This window comes from Felis catus, chromosome A1, assembly GCF_018350175.1.
Source record: "Felis catus isolate Fca126 chromosome A1, F.catus_Fca126_mat1.0, whole genome shotgun sequence".
Classification (NCBI taxonomy): domain Eukaryota; kingdom Metazoa; phylum Chordata; class Mammalia; order Carnivora; family Felidae; genus Felis; species Felis catus.
This window is the reverse complement of record NC_058368.1, coordinates 92,376,342-92,401,597: the sequence shown is the minus strand read 5'-3', so window position 1 is coordinate 92,401,597 and position 25,256 is coordinate 92,376,342. Positions and strand designations below refer to the sequence as shown.

The window sequence follows — 25,256 nt, the reverse complement described above, 5'->3', positions numbered from 1 at the left end:
CTGGAAGAAAATAGTGTTACCTTCAGCAATAACTCCAGAGTCTAGACATATAACTGCCATCCCAAAAGTCTCATCCTTCAGAGAATGCTTTCCCAGAATGATTTTACAAGACCTGCTTCTCTCATTATATAAGATTATTCAGCAATTGCCAGCCAGCCATGTTCTCTATCAAAGCTGAGGTTTTTTTCATCTGGGCTAAGCTACAGGACAGGGAGTCACCAAAGTCTACGGCAACAAGGCTAAACTACCCCTGGGCACTTGAGATGCAAATAATATCCCATTTCTTTACTGTAAATGTGTAGATACAACTAAATTGTATCATCCTCCAGGTCTAACCCACCATGACGGGCTGGAAGATGAATAAATCAGTTCATTTTCAGGTCTCCTTCCACACACTTTGTATCATTCAACCACCCGGTTATGTGGGATGTTGAGTCACAGGGAAGGGCACATTCTGAGCCTAGGTAGTGACCTACCCACTCCAGGATCCATGACAAAAGTGGGGAGAGGGGGCCTCTTCCAGCAGCTCCACTTCCTCCAGGCCAACTTGGACCTTGGGGACCTTTGCCTCCACTCTTGGTGGGTTCGTCATGCCATCATTCCTCTCATCTTGGTGGTAGTGAGCACTCCAAGCCCCTCCCCCAACCCCAGACCTCTCTCCATTCCACTTGGGAGAACCTCACAGCCCGCAGGATAGATGTTTCTTCCTTCAACCCTCAGGCACTAAACTTCCAACCCCCCACTGCCTCCTCCCCCCAGTGAAGCCCTGTTCATCTTCGAAATGGGATAAAACAAACCCATGCTCAGCCCACCTGTACTGCCTTGGGGCCAGAGTGTCAACTTTCACCCTGGGGCACAACGCACAGGTTGTGAACTGCAGGACGTGGGGTGTTGAGGAGCTCATAGTGCAAGAAACGGAGAGCTGAGCCAGGGGTGGCATGAGAGAAAGAGCATGATAGATCTTCTCATTGCTCCCTAGTGCAAGCCTGCTCTCAGGAAAGTAAGTTATTCCCAAATCTTTCAAATCCAGGCTCCTCTACATAACAGCCATATGTCTGTGGGCAAGTTAACCTCAATTTCCTCACCCGAAAATGGGATTAACCATGGTCCGTATTTTATATAGTTGGAGGAGAATTGCAGGAATTAGGAAGTGTAAAGCGATTAGGGGGCACATGGGTGGCTTAGTTGGTTGAGAGTCCAACTCTTGATTTCGGCTCAGGTCATGATCTCATGGTTGTGGAATCGAACCCCATGTCAGGCTCTGTGCTGACAGCTTGGAGCCCGCTTGGGATTCTCTCTCTCCCTCTCTGCCCTCTTTCCCTCCCTCTCTCTCTCAAAATAGACATTAAAAAAAATAAGTGTAAAGCGATTAGAACAGTTCCTGGAACATAGTAGTCATCCAATAAATCTTAGATGTTACTAACACCTAGGATTATTAATATTGACTGACACAGTATATTTTCAGTAAAGTGCCACCTCCCACTTTATGAAGTGGGTATGAAGTTGCCATCATGTTCCATCAGAATGGAACCACAAGTGTTACTGAAGCTGAGACACCCGAGACAAGGTCTCTAATCCCTGGGAAGTAAAACTAAATCCCAAAGACCCTTAAAGGGAAAGTCCATGTCATGGAATTGTGTCTGAGAATGAAGGTTGTCTCAAAACCTCATTCAGAAGGATAGCTAGAGCTGAGGACTCAGTCCCTCGACAATGTGAGGGGCACGTGGATCTGGAAATTCTTTTACATTGTTGTTCCCTCGGATCCAGCACATCACGCCTCTAAGCAGGAAGTTGATATCCTGTTGGAAAATTTTGGACAACCACCCCGGGTTACGCGGGAAACACTGAAACCCTACAGGGGGCCACAGTAATAGTAGGCTTTCAAATGGATTCTCTACAAGATACAGATACTAGAAACTACTCTGTGATTCCTAAACATTCACATGATTTGCATCCAAATCAAATTGGTTGTCTATATTCTTTTTTTTTTTTAATATTTATTTATTTTTGAGAGAGACACAGAGTGTGAGCCGGGGAGGGCAGAGAGAGAGAGGAAGACACAGAATCCAAAGCAGGCTCCAGGCTCTGAGCTGTCAGCACAGAGCCTGATGCGGGGCTCGAGCCCATGAACTGTGAGATCGCGACCTGGGCCGAAGTCAGACGCCTAGCCGACTGAGCCACCAAAGTGCCCCTGGTTGTCTCTATTCTTGATGTTTGTTCATGGATAGTTATTGACGGCAGGCATTCTACTAGGTGCTTAGGACGCAGTGGTGGAAAAGCTGCAGTCTGCGACCTCACAGGGCTTGCAGACTTTTAGGGGACACTGAACAGGAGCTGGATGCTATGAGGACAAATACCCGGGATATCTGACTTCATCTGGTGGCTCAGGAAAGGCTTCCCAGGGGAAGCGAATTTTAAGACTAGAAATAAAAGGCATTTTATGACAGGTAGAAGGAGAATGATAGGCATCATCGTTAAACGACTTGCTGAAAAACAACACGGGGAAAATTGAAAATGGCTGGAACGCAGGAAGCGAGGGAGTAAACCCACAAAGAGAGGCCAAAGACACAGGAAGGGGACAGGTATGCAGGGCATGGAGACCATAATGAGGAGCTTGGACCTTATTCTGAGGAAGTGGGATATGATCACCTTTTTGTTTTAAGCAGATTACTCTGGCCACAGCGAGGACAACCAATTTTAGCATGGCAACATTAAATACAGAGATTCTACATAAAGCTATTGTAGGTGAACAGGTGACAAATGGTCGTGACTTAGAATGGGGACCACAAGGGGCACCTGGGTGGCTCAGTCTGTCAAGCATCAGACTCTTGATTTCGGCTCAGGTCACAATCTACTGGTTCATGAGTTCGAGCCCCATGTCAGGCTCTGAACTGTTAGCTTGGGATTCTTTAAACAAACAAAAAAACAAACAAAAAAGAAAAAAAGAATGGGACCACAAGAAAGAAGTGGATGGATCCCAGACATATTTAGGATTTGGTCATAATAATAGCTCATGGGGGATTAAGGAGGAGAGGCAAAGCCGATTCCCATGTCTCAAGATGGGGAAGGTGCTAATCATTTACTATGACAGAAAACGCTGGAGAACAAGCAGTCTGGAGTTGACGACCACGAGTTCCTTTAGAAGAAATATTAAATCTAAGTTGAATGTGCTACGTCCAAGTGGAAATTCCAAGCAGGCGAGCCAATACTTAGAAGAAAGCCCAGACAAGAAATAGTTTGGAAGTTATCAATATAAAAATAGTAGGTGAAGCCATGGAAACAGGTGGCCGTATCAGCCTGTGTTACTGAAACAAAACAAAAGGAAGTCTATTCTGTACCTACCTACACTTAATCATGGGAATTTCAGGCCAAGTAGGGGAGGGGAGAAGATGCCATGTGGAGCCAGTGGGGCATATTTCAGGGTGGGATACGGCTTCCTCCATACTCTGCCCCCTCCCACCACCCCTCTTCCATCCTGCCCAGGCTCTCAAGGGGATCTTGCTGGCTGCCCTTCTATTTCTTGTGGCCCACATTCCTCTGGGTCCAGGTAACCAAGAAGGGAATAGAAGCCTCAAGAAGTGAGAAGGGAGAAGCCTGAAGCCACCAGGAGAGAAGGTGGTGAGGGCTATATCTCTTTCGGAGCTCCTTCTCACTAACCGCTTCTCAGATTATCAGAATCTACATGTTAGTAAGATCCCTGGGTGATTGGTATGTATGTTACAGTTTGAGGCATCCTGATGTGTAATATGGGTCAGCAAACTTTGTAAAGAACCGGAGTAAACATTTTAGGTTTTGTGGGCCCATGCTGGGACACCTGCTCAGCAGAGCCACTGTATAGCAAAAGCAGACACTGACGACATGTGACAAATGAGGTGGCTGCGCTCCATTAAAGTTTATTTATGGACACCAAAATTTGAATTTCATATAATTTTTACAGTCACCAAAAAGTAATTCTATTCTAGGAGGATCTTAGAATTTTGTAGGCAGGAGTATTAGATGATATCATAAAACCTAGGGAGTAAAAGAGACACATAATTTTAAACATAGGATCCTGGGGCACCTGCATGGTTCAGTCGTTTAAGCCTCTGACTCTTGATTTCGGCTCAGGCCATAATCTCACAGTTTGTGAGATCAAGCCCCATTTCAGGCTCTGTGCTGACAGTGTGGAGCCTGCTTGGGATCCTCTCTCTCTCTCTCTCTCTCTCTCTCTCTCTCTCTCTCTCTCTCTCCTTCCCTCTCAAAATAAATAAACTTTAAAAATAAAATCCTGTGTGAAGATTCTGTTTATTCTACATCTAAATAAAGCTGCGAAGTTCAACATTAAATAGTCATCACAAGGGCAGGGTCCTATGTGGATATAACTTGGCTTCCATGCTCAGCAGGGAGCCTGACGCTGGGTTTCATCCCATGACCCTGGGATCGTGATCAGAGCTGAATCAAGAGTCAGCTGCTCAACTGACAAGCCACCCAGGCACGCAAGTTTCATATTTTCTTAATTGCAAACACAGTTGCCTCACTGTGCCACAAAGTTCTTGCAGGCATTTAAACCAAATATTTCTTTCTAAGGATGAATTTTGTGAGTTTTTTTTTGCATCCTTGCTTGTTTACCATTCCTTCTCTAGACATTTAAAGCTTCACCCGTGGGTCAGAGGTTTGTGGCCTGTGCTCCCAGAGTACCTGTTCTTTATCAAGAGAAAGAAAACCACCAAAACATCTCTGTCACCAAAACGAATGAGATCATTTTCTTAATATTTGAATCACTCCACCTTAAAGCAGATTATTTTTTTCCTCGTTAATCCATTTTCTTGGCATTTCACATGACATCTTCCTACTCTCCTTGGATTTCTTTTCATCGTATCTTGCCAAAAGAATTAAAAAGTGAAAGCTGAAACTCTTCATTTCATTTTTAAAGTCATGTGATGAGAAGATCAAATAAAATTCTACTGGCCAAAGTCCGTCTCTTCCAAATGCTTAACTGTACACATACCTAAGTCATACACAGAGTTGTAACATTTTAAACAAACCATATGTTCTATATAATACAAGGTGGTATAATTTAAACAACCATTAAGAATCTGAAATTATTCCAAGCAAAAGTCACTCAAAATCTGCAACCAAGTCCCCCATTTTTTTCATGACCCCCCTTTATAAAAAATACCTGTTCAGGGGCACTTGGGTGGCTCAATCGTTGAGCATCTGACTCTTGATTTCAGCTCAGGTCATGATCCCAGGGTCATGGGATCAAGCCCCGTGTTGGGCTCCACTCTGTGCATAGAGCCTGCTTAGGATTCTCTCTCTTTCTCCCTCTGCCTCTCTCTCTCTCTCCCTTTCCCTCTTCCTCTCCCACTGCCCCTCTCTCTGCTCACATGTTCCCTCTCTCTAAAATAAATAAATACATAAATACATAAATAAATAAGAACAACTGTTTATGTAAATATTGAGATACAAAAATTGTATACTTGATGGGGCACCTGGGTGGCTTGGTCGGTTAAGCATCCGACTTCGGCTCAGGTCATGATCTCATGGTCTGTGAGTTCGAGCCCCACGTCGGGCTCTGTGCTGACTGCTCAGAGCCTGCAGCCTGTTTCGGATTCTGTGTCTCCCTCTCTCTCTGCCCCTCCCCTGTTCATGCTCTGTCTCTCTCTGTCTCAAAAATAAATAAATGTTAAAAAAAAAAATTAAAAAAAAAATTGTAGACTTGGGACTATGAACTATAGAACATTTAGTTCTTCATTCAACTCTTAAAGAAGGAAGGATGAGGTGTCTTGATGGCTTCCATTTCTTTTCAGGTGCATTGAGAGTTAATGATCATCTTCTTCCCCAAAAAGAGCGAGGAGTTGTTACCTATTTCTGAGACAGGAGACTCACAGAGAGAATTAGAAACAGGATAGATCCTTAGATGCAGAAAGTCACAGAACTGTCCCTGAACCCAGATTGAACCCAGAAAGTCACAGAACTGTCCTTGAACCCAGACTGAAGGCAACAGAAAGCTGGATCATTAATAAAATCATGATTTGCCTTGAGCCCACCAGAGCACTGAAACAGCAAGGCAGACAGACAGGTGAACTAAATTTCAGATGATAGGCCCTGAGGAGGGGCCAGACTCTTGAACTGCTTCACCTGTGGCAAAGCGCAGACCAAAGAGACAACTGCCTTAGAGGGTAAACAGAAAATGGATGCATGTTTAAGGAATTCTTCAAGGCCAAGTGTGGGCTAAAGTGAGGGTCACACCCCTAGTTGCTCCTGATGCAGGAAGTCTGCACTCCCTCACCCCACCTCCCTACCGCCCCACCCCTGTGCACAAGCACACAAAGCCCCACCCACTTGCCCTTTGTGAAGGGAACTGGGCGCCAAGGACTGTGGGTCCCAGGGAAGGGGTGGGAAGTGCTCCCACCCACCACCCCCCAACCCCCAAGCCCAGGCAGAGATTCATTGCCTCTGGGCAGGGATAGAAGCCAACATCACTTGTGAAGGTGCAGAAAACCCTCCCTCTCTCCCCCAGTCCCAGGCAAAGGTAAACTTCTGAGGACATAGTCAGGCAACCCACCTCAAATCTACCACCAACCTTGCACTGGCAATAAAAGCCAGCAATCTACACCGGGGTTGGGCTGTGGAGGAACGAGCCAACTTGCCTGTCACTCATCTCAAGCAAAGTCCACTGCTGCTTCTGTGTTGACACAAAGCAGAGGTCAGCTTCCATTCAGGGCAGAGAATGGAATTCTCTACTGCCCCAAATTCTCCATATAAACTAGTCAGAGTGTGACTGCCATAGGAGGGAACAAGAATGTTGAAAATGGGCCCACTCTTCAAATCCAGGTACCCAGGATATGGCTCAGTGAGACTGACCAAGAGAATGAAGAGTTCCCACCTCACCCCAAGCTTAAGCATCCCACCAAATAACCAACAACTGGCAGGATACAACATGGAAAGGACAAGAGCCACAGAGAAAGACCCTTTTTAAGCAGTCAGGACTACTTAAAGCTGCAGGTGAATTGGGAACACAGAAAAATCCACCAGCACCCTAGAATCCACATTAAGTACAAGGCAGTGGCAGTAGTCCACCCCGGAAGCAATTAAAATATTATGATACATTAATGGCAATTATAGCAACAACGAAACCTACAATCAGCTTAAACTGAAGCTGCATTGCCTCAGTCTTCTCTCATGAAACACTGAGAAGAGCCATGCCCACTTCTAGACATAAATCCTATCTACCTCAGGCTCTACTATTCTTTTATACAAAATGTCCAATATTAAATCAAAAATGACAAGACACACAACAATAACAAGACGGCATATCATGCTGTGGTTGGATGTATTCTATACACGTCAGATAGGTCAAGTTGACGGTGATTTTCTTTTACATTCTTACCGATTTTCTATCTAGTAATTCTATTAATTAGAGAGGACTACTGAAATCTCCAACCGTAATTGCTGAACTGTCAACTTCTCCTTTCTATTCTGTCCTGTTATATCATGTACTTTCAAGATGTTGTTAAATATATAATCATTTATAAATGTCAGAGCTTCCTGATGTATTGGCCCTTTATGATTAAGAAATATTCCTCATTCATTCTAGTAATATTCTTTGTCAAAAAGTCTATTTTGTCTGAAACTTATATAGTCACTCCAGCTCTCTTATGGCTACTCTTGCAAGCTGTGCCTTTCCCATCCCTTTATTTTCAACCAATTTTGTGTCTTTAAACAAACCTGAATCTCTTATACACAGCACACAGTAGGATCTTGCTCTTTATCCAGTCTGATCATCTCTGCCTGTTAATGTAACTATTGAGGTAGCTGAACTGATGTCTGACATTTTGCCATTTGTTTTCCATACATGTCTTGTCCTATTTATTGTATTTTTTACTGCCTTCCTTTCTGTTAAATATATTTTTTTCTAGTATACTATTTTAATTCCTTTACTAATTTTTAAGCTTAGTTTTGGTTTGTGGTGTGTGTGTGTGTGCATGTGTGTGTGTGCGTGTGTTTAGTTAGTTATCTTAGAATTACAATTTACCATTAATTCATCACCATCTACTTCAGGTTAATACTGACTTAATTTTGTTTATGATGTTATTTTTTTTAACTCATCTCTACATCCAATGTGGGGCTTGAATTCACAACCTGTAGATGAAGAGTCATGTGATCTACGGACTGAGCCAGCAAGGTGCCCCAACAGTGACTTAATTTTGGTAAAATATAGCAAATTTGATCCAGTAAGCTCCATTCCCTCCCCCATATTCCATACTATTATCATCGTAAGTATTAAATCTACTTATTTTATAAGCCCAAATCAGTCTTACATTTATTATTTTCAACAAGGGTATGCTTTTTAAAGAAATAAGAAGAGAAACAACTTTATATACACAGTCTTTTCTACTGACCCACATCTTTATCACTTCCTGAGCTCTTCATTCCTTCTGGAGGAGCTGAGTTACTATCTACTGTCATTTCCTTTCATCCTGAAGGACGTCCCTCAGTACTTCTTATAGGGCAGGTATACTCCCAGTGTTCGTTAATTTGGGAAGTCTGCTTCACTCTCATTCTCTGAATAATAGTTTTATTGGGTGGGGAGTTCTTGGAATGACGCTCTCTTTCCTCTCTGCATTTTAACTCTATTCCACTGCCTCCTAGGCTCCTTTATATTCTGATAAGTCAGGCACTATCCACATCGTTGTTTCTCTTTAATGATGCGTCATTTCTCCCTTGCTGCTTTCAAGACTTGCTCTTTACATCTTTCCACAGTTACACTATGACGTGACTAGGTGTGTTTCTCTTTGTGTTTAGCCTTAATGGAATTTTTTGAGCTTCTTGAATCTGAAGGTTAGAGGTTTTCATCAAATTTGGGGAGTTTGGGGGTCACTGATGCTTCCTTCCCCCCCCCCCGCCTTCTCTCTCTTCTCTCCCTCTCTGATTCTTATCACAAATATTAGTGACTTATCTTGATATTATTCCCCAGGCCTCTGAGCCTCTGTCCTTCAATCTCATTTCATCTCTCTGTTCTCCAAATTGGATAACTACTGTCTCCAGGATCAGTTATTCTTTTCTCTGCCATCTCAAATCTGCTGTTGAACCTATCCGCTGAATTCTTCATTGGGTTATTTTACTTTTCACTGCTAGATAGCATTTTGTTTTTGTATACTTTATAGTTTCCATTTCTCTTTTGCAATTTCTTGTTTTCATTCAGTTTTTTAAGATAATTAAACCTAATTTCCTTTAACTTTTTTGAACATATTTATAATGGATGCTTAGAGGACTTTGGGCCCATTTAGAATTAGTTTCTCTTGATTGCTTTCTTTCTGAATATTGATCACACTTCCCTGCTTCCTTGTATGTCTCATAATTTGGGGTTGAAAACCAGACATGCTACATAATATGTTGTAACGACTTTAATTCTGTTTCATTTTCCTGAGGATTGTTTTTTCCCTTTTCTTTGTAACTTGCCTGGACTTACACTGTAAAATCTGTCTCCCCTGTGGTGTGCAGTCACTGATATTTCTGGACAGATTTTTAAAATTTTTATTTGTATTTTTTACTATGGCCTTTTAGTGGATTCCCCTGTGTCTACGTAGCTTCCTGGGTCAGTCAAGACATTGAGGAGAGGTTGGACTCAAACATCTTATGCCCCAAAAGCTTCCCACCTCTGCTGATTGATAAGTCTGGGAATATATTCAAATTTTCAATCAGTTAGGTCTTCCTTGGGATTTATTTTCCCCTCAGCTCTCTCAGCAATCCTGCATGCATCTGTGTGGTTTTCCATTCAGCCAGGGATGTCTGGAGGGCTGATCTCATTTCTGCAGCTTCTCCATTAAGTGTCTGGCTGGCTTAACACTCACCCTGAAAACTGCAATGTCACATTAGTAAAACAGATGATTTTTCCCATTCCCCACCAAGTTCATCACTGTCAGCCGACAAATCCACAGGTTTTCACCCCCACCTCCCACCTCAAATCAAGTCCACCCTCTCTGGCAGTAAAGTTACTGGTTTTCCTGTCCAGCCCTGCATTCTCGATTCTGCTGTCGGGGCAGGGGATGATCTGGACAGAAGGGAGAGGTTGCCTGACTTAGCAAAAGAAAATAACAATACAGGAGGAACACCTAATGCCTCAGTCAGTTGAGCATCCGACTCTTGATTTCAGCTCAGGTCATGACCTCATGGTGTGTGAATTCAAGCCCACGTCGGTCTCCATACTGACAGTGTGGAGCCTGCTTGGGATTCTTTCTCTCTCCCTCTCTCTCTGCCCCTCCCCCCGCTCTCTCTCTCTCTCAAATAAATAAACTTTAAAAAATAACAATACAGGATGTCCAGTTAAATTTGAAATCCAAGTAAGTAATGAGTAATTTTTTAGTATATGTCTCATGCAGTATTTTGGACATGCTTATACTTAAAAAGTATTTGCTGTTTATCTGAAATCAAACTTGGCATCCTGAATTTTATCCAGCAACCTTAGGGGTCTGGGGGGAGCCTCAGACAAGAGGGCCACATAAGCCTGCTGTTCTTGCCTAAAATTCTCTCATTTTCTTTTGTTTGTTTGTTTGTTTATTATTTTTGAGAGAGAAAGAACGCATGTGTGCACAGGGAGGGGCAGAGAGAGCTGGGGACAAAGAATCTGAAGCAGGCAGGACGTCATTCTCAGATCTTTAAGAAAAGGTCCACAGAGAAACTCCAAAGATAAGGTTACCTGTGGAAAGTGTCAGGTTTCGTATATAGTTAATTCCAGTTCCCCGCAGTGAGGTGATCCTTCCGGACTCTTTGCTGGTGGTGAAAACCACAACTTCAGGGTAGTGAAATCTCCACCCCGTGAGTCTTAGGAGGGTCTGAGCCTGGAATTTCAGGCAGGACAGTAAGAGAAAGGCCAGCCCAAAGATGGTTCAGGGCACAAAGATTGGTGAGAACGATGCTTGGAGTTACATTACTTTTTCTTTTCCCACTGAACAAGCAAACAAGTGATGCAAAAATACGTACAAGACCCAGGGATTTCAGGATCATGTATGGATGCCAATCTGCTCCACCTCCCTCACTCCTCAAGAAGGTGTATCTGAGGGATGCCTGGGTGGCTCAATCGGTTAAGCGTCCGACTTCAGCTCAGGTCATGACCTCACAGTTCGTGGGTTCGAGCCCCGCATGGGGCTCTCTGCTGTCAGCACAGAGCCCACTTTGAATCCTCTGCCTCCCTCGCTCTGTCTGTCCCTCCCCTACTCTTTCTCTCTCTCTCAAAATACATACATACATACATACATTTTTTTTAAAAAAGGTACATCTGATGGGGCGCCTGGGTGGCGCAGTCGGTTAAGCGTCCGACTTCAGCCAGGTCACGATCTCGCGGTCCGTGAGTTCGAGCCCCGCGTCGGGCTCTGGGCTGATGGCTCCGAGCCTGGAGCCTGTTTCCGATTCTGTGCCTCCCTCTCTCTCTGCCCTCCCCCGTTCATGCTCTGTCTCTCTCTGTCCCAAAAATAAAAAATAAACGTTGAAAAAAAATTTAAAAAAAAAAAAAAAGGTACATCTGAGTTTTAGTATTTTCAGCAGCCTACATGAACGGAGGGGTCCTCTCCTGCAATCCAGAGGAGCCAACAACTGCAGACCCACCAACTCTTGTCTTATTTTAGACCTGGGAGTTTGCATGTGAGGAGCCAGGATACATCAGCATCATACCCAAGGATACCACTCACCACCATGCGTCAAGGGAGCCGATACCCGAGTTCAGGTTCAAAACGTATCACTGCGTGACAGTAACATAACACAGCTGTTAGCAGAGACAGAACACTTTCTGAAACGGGGCTATTGCCGTGCTCTCTTCCTTGCTATGCCATTGGGCTGCCAGATGTTGCCAAGAGAACAGGCCTGGTGATGGCCTACCACAGAAAAAGACAGATTTGGGGGAGGGGGTCAAAACCAGGCCTCGCCGCTCATCACTTGTGCAGTTTAGGGTTGCACAGACGTAAAAGGAAAGGCAGAGCATAACCCTGGTCTTGAGGGCCTGTTGAACATTTTCTTAAAATTAAGCATCAGTTTCAATCCTTCAGCATTTCCCCGTTTTGCCTCTGGGTGTCTCCAACACTTTCTCCCCACGTCACTCAGGACAGAATACTTCTCTTTTAAGTTTATTTAATTATTTTGAGATAGAGAGAGAGTACCAGTGGGGAAGGGGCAGAGGAAGTGGGGGACAGAATACCTGAAGCGGGCTCTGTGCTGATAGCAGAGAGCCCGATGCGGGGCTCAAACTCATAAACCTTGAGATCATGACCTGAACTGAAGTTAGACACTTAACCGACTGAGCCACCCAGGAGCCCCTGGACACAACACTTTTCAAATCCCAGATCTGCTCATTTTGCTCTCTTAACAGATGCATCAGGTCTCTTAGAGTCTTAGCCCCACGCGTAGCACAGTGTTGGTCATAAGCACTAATATGGCAGGCCTCATTTCATTACATTTTGTTTTCTTGCACTTTGCAGATTTTGCATTCTTTTAACAAATTAATAGTTTGTGGCAACCCTGCATAGAGCAAGACTGTCAGTGCTATTTTTCCAACAGTGTGTTCCCACTTCATGTCTCTGTGTCGTGTTTTGGTAAATTTTGCAATTATTTCAGGCTTTTTCATTATTACCCTCTTTGGTACGGCAATCTGTGATTAGTGATAATGACTCACTGAAAGCTCGGGTGATGGTTAGCATTTTTTTTAGCCATAAAGGGTTGTGTTTTTGAGAGAGAGAGAGAGAGAGAGAAAGCACAAGTGTGCACAAGCCGGGGAGGGGCAGAGAAAGGGAGAGAGAGAATACACGCTGCCAGCACAGAGCCCAATTCAGGGCTCGATCTCATGACTGTGAGACCATGACCTGGGCTGAAATCAAGAGTCAGACATTTAACCAACTAAGCCAACCAGGAGCCCTATAAGGTATTTTTAAATGAAAGTATATACATTATTGGGGCACCTGGGTGGCTCAGTCGGTTAAGCATCTGACTTTGGCTCAGGTTATGATCTCACAGTTTGTGAGTTCAAGCCCTGCATCAGGCTCTGTGTTGACAGCTTGGAGCCTGGAGCCTGCTTCGGATTCTGTGTCTCCCTCTCTCTCTGCCCCTTCCCTGCTCGTGCTCTGTCTCTCTCTGTCTCTCAAAAATAAATAAACATTGAAAAAAAATTAAAGTATATACATTATGAGTTTTTTTAGACAGAACATTATTTCACATTTAATAGAATACAGTATACTTACTGTAAAACCAACTTTCACGTGCCCTGGGAAACGAAAAAGTTCATTTGACTCACTTTCTTGCAATATTCATTTTATTTGCGGTGGTCTGGAACCGAACCTTCAGTATCTCTAAGGTATGCCTGTACTTAGTGAGCTCTTACTATATGCCAAGTACTGTTCTGAATAGTTTTACATGCACTGACACATCTAATTCTTAAAACAATCCATTAAAGGGGTGCCTGTGTGGCTCAGTTGGTTGAGCATTGGACTTTGGCTCAGGTCATGATCTCGTGGTTTGTGAGTTCAAGCCCCACATCGGGTTCTGCTGTCAGCACAGAGCCTGCTTCAGATCCTCTGTCCCCCACTCTTCCCTGCCCCTTCCCTACTTGTGCTCTCTCGCTCTAAAAAAATAAACAAACATTACCAAAAAAAGCCATTAAAAAATGGCATGAACTATTATTATCCCCATTTTATGGATGAAGGAAGTGAGAAACAGCGAGTAAGTATCTTGTCCCAAGTGATACAGGTGGTAAATGTGGAAGCTGGAATTCAAGGCAGGTGGACTCTAGATCCGGAGTCTACCCTCTGACCGTGATGTCCTACCACCTTATTTTAAACAGAAGTCTCATGAAGAATGATTTCATAAAACAAACAAGTGAAATTCACTTCACCGTGGCATTCCTCAGATCAAAGCAGGATTGCATTTTGTACGGTTGAGTTTTTAAGTGGGACACTTCATTTAAACACCCCCAGTGGAAGGAAAGTTTAATTTATTCGCCTAGATAATTGTGAGAAGATTAAAAGTAGATGCACTAACTTGACATAAAGCTCCTGGGAACAATAAAATGTAAACAGAAATAAATTAACATTTAGTTTCTACTAAATGTCATACGGGCTCACTCGTTAACATGTTCAGCCGGTACTGTTTCATTTATATGCCCCACTCCCTGCATTTCAAACACCCAATCACAGACATTGGCACTAATTCGCTGTTTGTATCGGGGCTTCTATTCTCAATCCATATACTAATAACTTCGGTTTTTACAATGCTTTTCAACGTATCAATTACCTTCTTACACATCATCTCGCTCAATCTTCAAAACAACCCTAGCAGGCCAGCATTATAATCTTCATTTTAGGGTGCCTCGAATGACAAGCAAGGAGTTTAAGAAATGTTTTCAAGAGCACACAGCTCATAAGCAGCAGAATACAGACTCAACCCTCAACCCAAACTTCACATATGAGCCCTTTCCAATTGCCCAAAGCTGGACAAAAAGGCGGCTTCCACCATGGTACCAAGTCCCATCCCTCATGGGGCCACAGACTAAAACAGAGTAAATAACATTTATGGTCATATTAAAGTCTTGTCTCAGAAGAGCTCGGATACTTGAAGCTTCATGAATCTTGCCAAATGTCTCCACAGCTCATAAAAGGGAAACCCAAAATGTGGACGAAAGCGCCCTGTCGGTCCTAATGCCGATAACCCAACCACGCACAACCCCTCCCCCGCCTGGTGTCTGACTTTCCAGAAGCTCCCCAGGTCACCTGGCCTGAGCTTTATTTGCCTTCCAGTCACAGAACACAAAGTAGGAAGTTGAAAGTAATGTCCTTGTTTCCAAGGAAGACATGTTGAGGTATCTCTCTAACAAACAGCACAGAGCTCACAGATTCACAGATAAGTATACAGAAGAGGCGGCTAATCTAGCTCTTCCTCTCACTCGTTGAGCAGCTTGGGGCAAATCTCTTCTCTTGGCGTCCGACTGCTCATCCGTTACAAAAAAAAAAAAGGGGGGTGTCTAGGTCAGATGTGTGCAACAAGGGCCTGTGGGTCAAATCCCGTCTGACGCCTGTTTTATAAATAGGGTTGATTGGAGCACGGCCCCATCCATGCATCAATTATCACTGACAGCTGCTTTCGCACAAAGGCGAAGCTGCACAGTTGTGACAGAAACCATGTGGCCTGCAAAGACTCAAATATTTACTACCTGGCCCTTACAGAAAAAGTTTGGCAACCCCTGGGCTAGATCATGCTCCAGGCTTCTCCCTCTGGCTGCAAATCTCTGGTCACAGCAGAATATAAAAAATAGATGTGAATTCTGTAATCACCATGAAAAACAAGGAGGGGTATTCTCCGGCACATAATCTCCAAGGACCCCATAAAAAACAGAAGGCAAATGGGATCTGAGAGAAATGGGAAACCGTGGCCCATAGCATCCACGAGAAAGGGTCAGCCACGGAAGGTGGGAATGATCCCAGGGAACACCTAGCTCAGAGGAGGAGGACACAGAGGAGGGGGTCCCTGTGAGGCTGGCAGTGTGGCCGGTTAGAACCCCACAGCAGAAGCAACCAGTGGCCTACCCTTGACCAAGCTCTCCATGCCCAGCTTCAGCAAGATAGGCTTCGGCCCCAGACTGGAGTGATGAGGGCATTACATGAGCTGGTGCATTAGGACAGTGCCCCCTAGTGACTGGCAATCCCCCACTCGCCCCCAGAAAAAGGAGGATTGCATTCCCAGGAGAAGAACTACTGGTATGTTCTACCTACCGGCATAGTCCCCCCCCATAGTCCTTGGAGAATGGGTGTCACGAAGAGATGATACATTCACAGGGGAGCAAAGAGGGAATCTTAATTACAGGGTGAGCACGTGTGGCCTAACGTTAGAAGAAAATCAGCGCCCTGGCTAAGAGGCCCCAAGTACAAACACAACAGAATGCCTGGGAGACAGTGTTACTGAAGCAAACAGGACAAGACTTGAGAATAATAACCTAAAATACATAAAGATGTCTTAGAAATAAATAAAAAAAAGACAATGAATCTAAAAAATAAAATAGCCAGAGGCGCCTGGCTGGCTCAGTCGGTTGAGCGGCTGACTTCGGCTCAGGTCATGATCTTGCATGCAGTTCGTGGGTTCGAGCCTCACATCCAGCTCTGTGCTGACAGCTCAGCCTGCTTCGGATTCTGTGTCTCCCTTTCTGTCTGCCCCTCCCCCACTTGTGTGCGCATGTGTGCGCTCTCTCTCTCTGTCTCTCTCTCTCTGTCTCTCTCTCTGTCAAAAATAAATAAATAAAAACATTTTTAAAAAATTGAGTTAAAAAAAATAGCCAAAGGTTATGAACAGGCAAGGCAATTCACAAAAGATAAACACCGACAGCTGTACATACATTTAAAGGTTCTAACTCAAGTGACAGGAGGCTTCAGATTCAAACAACAGTTAACCTACTATCCCTCCCCCCTGCCCCTATTGGACTGGTAAAACTCTGAGAGAATGAAAGCAACTGTGTCTGAGGAAGGAAGCATACTTTAGATTAAGCTTTTTTTGAAAGAGATAGAAAGAGAGAGGGATGGGGGGAAAGAGTGTATGCACACAAGCAGGGGAGGAGCAAAGAGACAAGGAAAGAGAATCTTAAGCAGGCTCCATGCTCAACGTGGAGCCCGACATGGGGCTCGATCCCACGACCCTGGGATCATGACCTGAGCTGAGATTAAGAGTCAGATGCTCAACCGACTGAGCCAGCCAGGCGCCCCTTAGATCAGCCTATTTAACATTAGATACCCATATTTTCTTCCATCTACCAATCTTAGTCTCTGCCAGAGAGAAATACTATGACACGTGCAGAAAGATGCAGGGACAAGGATAGTCACACAGCACCGTTTAGATGAAGAAAATCAAAGTAGCATAAATTCCCACCAATAACAAACAGATCATTAGCAAATCCTGGTACACAGGAGCCAGGAAATACTCTGCATTCTGTGCAGTAGGGTAACTGTGAGCTTCTGATGGACAGTGGCTTTTTTTTTTTTTTTTTTTTTACCTTATTCTCTTGCTCCTAGAACAATAGCTATCATATGGAGGTACTAAAATTTACTGTACGAATTAAAATCTATATGAATGTGCCCGTTCCCTGGGATGCTGATGTGTATGGACTGCATCAACACACACTCTCTTATTCTCCAGCTTCCCATCAGGTTCAGCCAATGAGAATCTTCTTCCAAGATCAGAGGGAATGTATTAGTCAGCTGGAGCTGCATAACGAAATACCACAGGCTTGGGGGATTAAACAACAGGCATTTATTTCTTTTTCTTTTTTAATGTTTGTTTGTTCTTGAGAGAGACAGACAGAGCATGAGGGAGGGAGGGGCAGACAGAGGGGGAGACACAGAATCCAAATCAGGCTTCAGGCTCTGAGCTACCAGCACAGAGCCGGACGTGGGACTTGAACACACCAACTGTGAGATCATGACCTGAGCCAACGTGGAACGCTTAACTGACTGAGCCACCCAGGCGCCCCAAGAGGTGTTTAATTCTCCTGGATCTGGAACCTGGAACGTTGAAAAACCAGGCTTGGCAAGGCTAGGTTTGGGGTGAGGGTTCTTTTCCTAGCTTGCACATGGCCCCTTTCCCACTGTTCCTGTGGCCTGTCCCTCAGTGCATGCGTGTGGAGAGAGAGTGAGCAACCCCCCTCATGTCTCCTCTTAGGTGGGCCTGACCCCATCATGGGGGTCCCACCCTCATGCCCTCAATTAAACCTAATTGCCTCCCAAAGGCCCCACCTGCAAATACCATTAGGTAGGGGGTGAGAGCTTCAAACATGAATTTGGGAGCAACACAAATATTTAATCCATCACAGAGAGGGAGGAGCAGGAGGGAAGGATTTTTATTCCCCTTGGTCCCTCTCTATGGGATTGGTGTAGACACAATGGCTGCCTCCCTCCACTGACCATCTCAGCCCTGCCAGCAGCCCATTCTACACTTCTCTCTGTCCCTCTCTCTCTCTTTCCCTTCTGCCCTCCTGCTTCCATCCTTCCTACCCCCACAACTCCTCCCCACCATACCCCCGCCTCATCTAGCAGTAGTAACAGTACCCTCACAACCAATGATCTCAGGCCCTATGCTTTACCTATACCCTGGCCATCAAGTTCTGTGTATCAAACTCCCCTCCAATTACCCAGTTTGATCAACCCTGACCGACATGGATAGATGTCTAGAGCATATTTTTAAGTAAAGAATGCAAGTGTCAGGGGGTCCCTGGGTGGCTCAGTCAGTTACGCAACTGACTCTGGATTTTGGCTCAGGTCGCAATCTCAAGGTTACATGAGTTTCAGCCCCACATGGGGCTCCGTACTGACCATCCAGAGCCTGCTTGGGATTCTCCCTCTCTCTGCCCCTCCCCCACTCACACTACCTCTGTCCCTCTCAAAATAAATAAGTAAACTTAAAAAAAAAAAGAAGAAGAATGTAAGTTTCAGACCAGAGCACAGATAATGGCCTAAGTCATGTAAGAATACATATAAAACAAAATTACGTATTTCTCTGTGTGCATATGTGTATGTATATTCAGAGAAATGGATCAGAAAGGATGTTTACTACACTGATGACAGTGATTGTGCCTGAAAAGAAACAGACTGAGGAGGTGAGCAGGGAAGAGGGGTCAAGGGGAAATCTCACCTCATCTCTATTGTTAGAATTTTGAACAGTGAGTATGCACTTACTTACTACACGTTTAATTGAAATAACCTGAAAGAAAAAAATGTATGAAGGAAATAAAATGTTGATTCTATATTTTTATTATATTTATTTTTATTTATTTTTTATATTTATTATTATTATTATTATTATTATTATTATTATTATTATTTTAGACAGAGAGAGTGCGAGTGGGGGAGAGGGGCATAGGGAGAGAAAGAATCTTTTTTTTTTTTTTTTTTTTTAACATTTATTTATTTTTGAGACAGAGAGAGACAGAGCATGAATGGGGGAGGGGCAGAGAGAGAAGGAGACACAGAATCCGAAGCAGGCTCCAGGCTCTGAGCCATCAGCCCAGAGCCTGACGCAGGGCTTGAACTCACAGACCGCGAGATCGTGACCTGGCTGAAGTCGGACGCTTAACCGACTGCGCCACCCAGGCGCCCCTGGAGAGAAAGAATCTTAAGCAGGCTCCACGCTGAGCGCAGGGCTTGATCCCACAACCCCGGGATCATGACCTGAGTCGAAATCAAGAGGCAGACACACAACCAATGGAGCCACCCAGGTGCTCCTCATTCTGTATTTTTTTTAATTTTTTTTCTAGATTTATTTTTGAGAGAGTGAGACAGAGCATGAGCGGGGGAAGGGCAGAGAGAGAGGAAGACACAGAATTCAAAGCAGGCGCCAGGCTCTGAGCTGTCAGCACAGAGCCCGACGTGGGGCTCGAACTCACGGAGTAGGAGATTGTGACCTGAGCTGAAGTCGGATGCTCAACCAACTGACCCACCCTGGTGCCCCCTCATTCTATATATATTTTTTTTTAATTTTTTTTTTCTTTTTTCAACGTTTATTTATTTTTGGGACAGAGAGAGACAGAGCATGAACAGGGGAGGGGCAGAGAGAGAGGGAGACACAGAATCGGAAACAGGCTCCAGGCTCTGAGCCATCAGCCCAGAGCCCGACGCGGGGCTCGAACTCACGGACCGCGAGATCGTGACCTGGCTGAAGTCGGACGCTCAACCGACTGCGCCATCCAGGCGCCCCATCATTCTATATTTTTAAATGACAGGCATAAACAGCATTTCATTAAAGATAAACATCAAAGTATTCGTAGCAGTTGGCCTTAGACACCAGCATTACACATCATCTCTGTCTCTGTTTTCTCCTTTTCTGTCTTCCAAGTTTCTGGAACTGAAAATTACATGACTTCTGTAATTATGAAATGATTTACATCATGAATTGGACAAATTAAATAAAAGAGGATCGGGTCAGATGATCTCTGAAGCCATTTCAGTTGCAAGCTCTAAACTGGCTGATAGTTCAATTCAACATAAAATTATCCAAAACAGCAGAAAGCTACGGAAAACTGGAGGTGTGACCAAGAGATCTGAGGAGAATAAATGATGAAGAGATGTATAAATGGTCAAAACAGGAGGGGCGCCAGGGTGGCTCAGTTGGTTAAGCACCTGACTCTTGGTTTTGGCTCAGGTCACGATCCCAGGGTCGTGGGATCGAGCCCCACGTTAGGCTCTGTGCTGACAGTGCAGAGCCTGCTTGGGATTCTCTCTCTCTCTCCCTGTCTCTGCCCCTCCCCTCCTAGCGCTCTCTCTCAAATAAACAAACAAACCTTAAAAAAATATTCACAACACGGAAATACAGAGTGGGGCCATCTACGGGCGGCAAAGGTGCTCAGCCCAGCATGTGTGGGGTAGGAAGAAGCAGTCCGCAAGTAGGTGGGAAACTGGACAGATAAAGACCCTGGCCTTCTCTCTGTTGGTAAGGATTTGCATGCTGGAGCCTGGCGGACATCTAATGGAAAGGGCACAGGGATCAACCCTTGAGCCTCCAGCAGAGTCAGGAGGCAAAAAAGAATTGAGAGGGTATCCAAGGCCCAAGGCCAAGGCCCAAGGCTTGTGCATCACTCAAAAGCAAATTGGCCTGTCCTCCGGATACTCGTATGAAATTGGCTTATCCTTTTGGCCCAAGCGTGTGCCAGAGCAAAACGGGCAAGGAAAGCAACTGGCAAAAAGGAAGACTTCCCTTCAGCTGATGGAGAGTCCCTACAGACCATGATACAAAAAATAAATAAATACTTGATTTTACGGAAGAATTGGGAACCACGGCTGTGTTCTGGGGACAGAGACACACCGCAGCACACTACAAAGAGAGCAAGCATAGCCTAGGTGGCAGCCGTCCCTGGAGCCCTGACATAGGCCCTTGGCAATGAGAATGGAAAAGAACAGGGCTGGAGGCAATTAAACCGAGAAGACTGAAGATAAGAGCAGCAGAATTATCATAACTGGTAAGACTAAAACCACAAAAGAGCTTAATTTCACTCGCTTCTGTTCTGTTTGGGGTTTAAATGCCTACCTTTCTGTTCACTAATTGCGTGACCTTGGGGCAAGTTCCTCCCCCTCTTGCTCTGCAGATGATCTATGCAGGTCTGCTACGGGGTAGATTCTCAGTCATTATTAGCAGCCCTTCCCCCAATCTCTCATTTTTCCTCTCCCTCTTATATTTATAGATTTATGCAGATACCAGAGATATATTTAGTGCTGCTTTCTACCCACTGAAATAAACTGTTATAGGAAGTCATTTGTTTACAAAGTGCATCCATGAATCTGAATGCTAAAAAGGAATTCCCTTCCTAAGTATAAAAAGAACTAGTCTCTTATTTATTAGCAAATGACCTGCTAACAGGCAAAACTGGAGCTTTACTTAAATACACTATGAATCCTTCTTAATGCATACTGCTCTGAAAACCCTATAGAAGACCATTCAGCAGTTCTGTAGGGGAAGGAAGCAGGACCAGTCATTAGAGAAAAGCCCGAGAATGGAAACTTACTAAGAATTATAATACCACAACCTGCCGCTCTGTCATTTCAATTCCTCCGCCATATGGTAAGTGTCTGAGATCGGGTTCCCCAGAGGCAGAGCGTGTGATGCAGATTTGTGTAAAACTGATGGATGAGTGTGTGTGTTGGGGGGGGAGGGGCAGTGGGGAGAAAGGAGCCAGGATAAGGAAGGAAGCCATGCAAGGGTTTCAAGATTTCAAGTCAAGTCTTAGAGAATGTAGCATTTGCTCAACCCCCCAGGGGAAGAGGGGGGACCTCTGGAGATGCCGTAAGCCACTGTCCCATCAGGAGCAAGAGACTCTTAGTATTTATCGTCTCACACCTGTCTTTCACCAGGTAAGGGATGGCTCTGGGGGCACTTGGATTCCCAGCCACTTCCTGCTCTCCTTGCACTAAGGCAAAGCCATCTCCAACAGCCTCAGGGGCTTCCAGAGAGAAAACACAAAGGAGATAGTACACAGGTCAATGAAATGGACACTGAGGAGATTAGGGCAGACACTGTATACACCTGCAGTTATTGTACATTTGTTAATGTACATACACCCTTGTACATCATGACCTGAATTCTATTGCCAGGACCTCTCCTGCTGACTGACTTTATTTTATTGCTCTTATTTGTTTATTTATTTTTGAGAGATGGGGGAAGGGCAGAGAGAGAGGGAGACAGAGAACCCCAACTAGGCTCCATGCTGTCAGCACAGCCTGACGCAGGGCTTGAACTCATGAACCTTGAGATCAGGACCTGAGCCAAAACTAACAGACGCTTAACCCGCTGAGCTACCCAGGCACCCCTCTGCTAACTCATTTTAAAAGAAATAGAACATATAAGCTGGCGTTTCTCAAGAGCATAGATTTTGTTTCCATACATGAACACAAATTAATCAATATATTCACATAAACAGATTCCGTCACAAAATGCATGTAATCCTACATTCTTCTCTTTTACAGTCACCTTTGCAAACCTTCAAAGGAGCTCCTATTCAAGTGTTGTTCTAGAACTGTATGTATTCTATTCAGAAATACCAAGCCCTTGAGATTAGGCTACTATGATGTTAGTCCTTTTTTACAGTAGAAATACATATTGAACATATGACACAGCGTAACACTCACATAGAGGGATCTCCACAAAACAGAGGTCCCTGCAGTGTCCAGCTGTCAGTGTGCATTCTCTGCTCCCCCATGACTCCTGTTTCCATGAGCCAACTGAAAGCTGTAATCTGCAGGAGCAAGAAAAGGTAATCACATTTAGGCTCCACTCAAAATCATCTGCTGCCAACAATAGTGCAGGATCATTGGATTCTTGAGACAAAATCAGGCTACTTCCTGGTCTAATTCATCTTTAACTCTCCATGGAATTTGGAACTCGGTGTCTTTCAACTGCTATGGCACAGAAGGGAAAGGGAGACAGCCCATCCCAGGACAGCTTCCCTGTAATACCATGCTATCATTCCCCTTCTACTTGTATCTGTATCCTCTGGTGGTAAAGCATCAGGACCAGCTATTTAAGTTATACAGTCTAGGGGCACCTGGGTGGCTCAGTCAGTTAAGCATCTGACTCTTGATTTTGGCTCAGGTCATGATCTCACAGTTCGTGAGTTCGAGCCCCGCATCGGGCTCTGTGCTAATAGAGCAGAGCCTGCTTGGGATTCTCTTTCTCCCTCTCTCTCTGTTCCTCCCCTACTTGTGTGCGCTCGCTCTCTCTCTCTCTCAAAATAAATTATACAATCTACTCTGCCATATCATTGAGGGAACTCGCAGACATACACTACAACTGGGCACATCTGTCCTTATCGATTTGCTCTCATATCACTTCCAGGAAAGAATGATTTCTCTCTGGCCCTTGGATGTAGAGGAAGCTGGATCTTTCTCACCTGGGTCTCCTGCTAGGTTTCGGGTATATTTGCCCCCATAGCACCTACTGCAGAAGCTCTATTATCCCTTCTCTGGGATACCAGAAAATATGCCACTTTTTTTTTTTCACAACTCAGTACCTCATCTCTCATTTGGGAGTCACCTACCCCTCCAGTTGTCCTCTGTCCTTCCTCAGAATAGTAACATGCTATGCACGGTCACTGTTGACTATCTGACGACAATGTCATTACTCTGGACGTGGTCCAAAGGAAGATCCTTAGTCAAGCAAAAATCCAAATAAAATACAACCTTTCAATCACGGACCAGGGACAGGATGAAGCTTAAGTGTTCCAGGGAGCCAGGAATAAAGTGAAGAGAGAAAGTGGAAAAAAAAAAAAAAAAAGAAAAAAGAAAAGATGCCAAGAAAACAACACAAAGGGGAAAAGACTGAAGAACCTATAGCTGAAAATCGGGAAAGCATCACACAAAGTAGCAGAACCAAAGATCATTTACTCAGGAGCTGATAGAAGGTGCCCAGCAGGGGCCAGGCCAAGCTCTCAAGCACACTGAGCAAGGCTGTGGAGAACAAAAGACAACCTCTGACTCAACTACACTAGGGTTTCCCCACTCACAGTCTATTTTCCGCCTATTTTCCCGTTTATAAAATATGCCTAAGAATTCCTGAGACATAAAACCTTTGGCACTCTGCTGTGAGAATTTTAAGTGTGGAAAGTGCTTTTTACTTGTTGGGGAAAATGTAATTTCCAAGCCGCATAATCATAACTGCCTGCAAGCAAGCCGCCCATACATAGATGCTTTTAAAAATAAGTGCATCAAGCCACGTGTCTACTGTGCTCTTTGTTGAAAAGACTTCCTTCCTTTCCCTTTACCGTCATGTATGGGGACTGTATTATATTAACTAAATATATTCTATTACCATATATGTATCATGATAAGTGAATTTTTTTCATCAATCAAGGCTTTTTTATTCTAATTAAACTGACAGCCAATCTGGGTTCCCTATGCTCCACCCACATGCTACTTTTATAGATGATGGCCATGTTTTTGTTTTTGTTTTTTTTAATGATTATTTAATTTTGAGAGAGACAGAGCATGAGTGGGGGAGGGCAGAGAGAGAGGGAGAGACAGAATCTGAAGCAGACTCCAGGCTCTGAGCTGTTAGGACTCAGAGGGCTTGAACTCACAATCCACGAGATCATGACCAGAACCAAAGTCCGATGCTTAACCAACTGAGCCACCCAGGCACCCTGCTGATGGTCATATTTGTTTTAGCTTTTAATTAGCCTTCACTAAGAATAGCCAGTGAGCATCTGACTCTTGATTTCAGCTCAGGTTCATGATCTCAAAGTCATGGGATCAAGCCCCCCATTGGGCTCTGCACTGAGCATGATTCTCAAATGTGCTTCTTAGACCCTGGATCCCCCAAGATCCAATGAGGGAGTCCAGAAGATCAAAATTATTTGTATAAAAGTCCTAAGCTGCTATCTGCCTTGTTTACTCTCATTTTCTGACAAGAGTACAGTGGAGTTTTCCAGGAGGGATGTGACTCACAGTATCCCAACAGTCTAAATGAAATTTTTAAAGAGATCATACTGACACTGAAAAGACTAAACAGAAGCTCAAGGTAGATTTTACTCCTCGGCATATATCAAATAATTCAACCTCTCTCAACAGTTATTTATTAAGGCTTTCCATATTCCAAGCCACCGCCCCATGGGGGGTCATGAAGATGAAAACCAGATCCTGTGCCACAGACATAGCTGGGGATATACATTCCACAAACACATATCGGCACTTCTGTGAAGGTTGCTGGAAACGCTCTTCCCAGCTCACAGGCCACTGTCAAATATTCAGCTCTGCACGGTCACCTTCTAGAAC

General features: G+C 44.4%; 1 long non-coding RNA gene across 1 annotated transcript in view; it reads right to left on the bottom strand.

Annotated features, from left to right (window-relative positions):
- Nucleotides 1–10,517: 10,517 nt before the first annotated feature.
- The window catches only part of LOC123385399, a 35,667-nt gene continuing 20,928 nt past the window's right edge, over nt 10,518–25,256 (bottom strand). Inside the window, exons 2-3 of the long non-coding RNA XR_006597838.1 lie at nt 22,617–22,723; nt 10,518–10,823 (exon numbers count right to left, since the gene is read on the bottom strand). This is a non-coding gene — a long non-coding RNA (uncharacterized LOC123385399). The remainder of the gene's footprint in view (nt 10,824–22,616; nt 22,724–25,256) is intronic.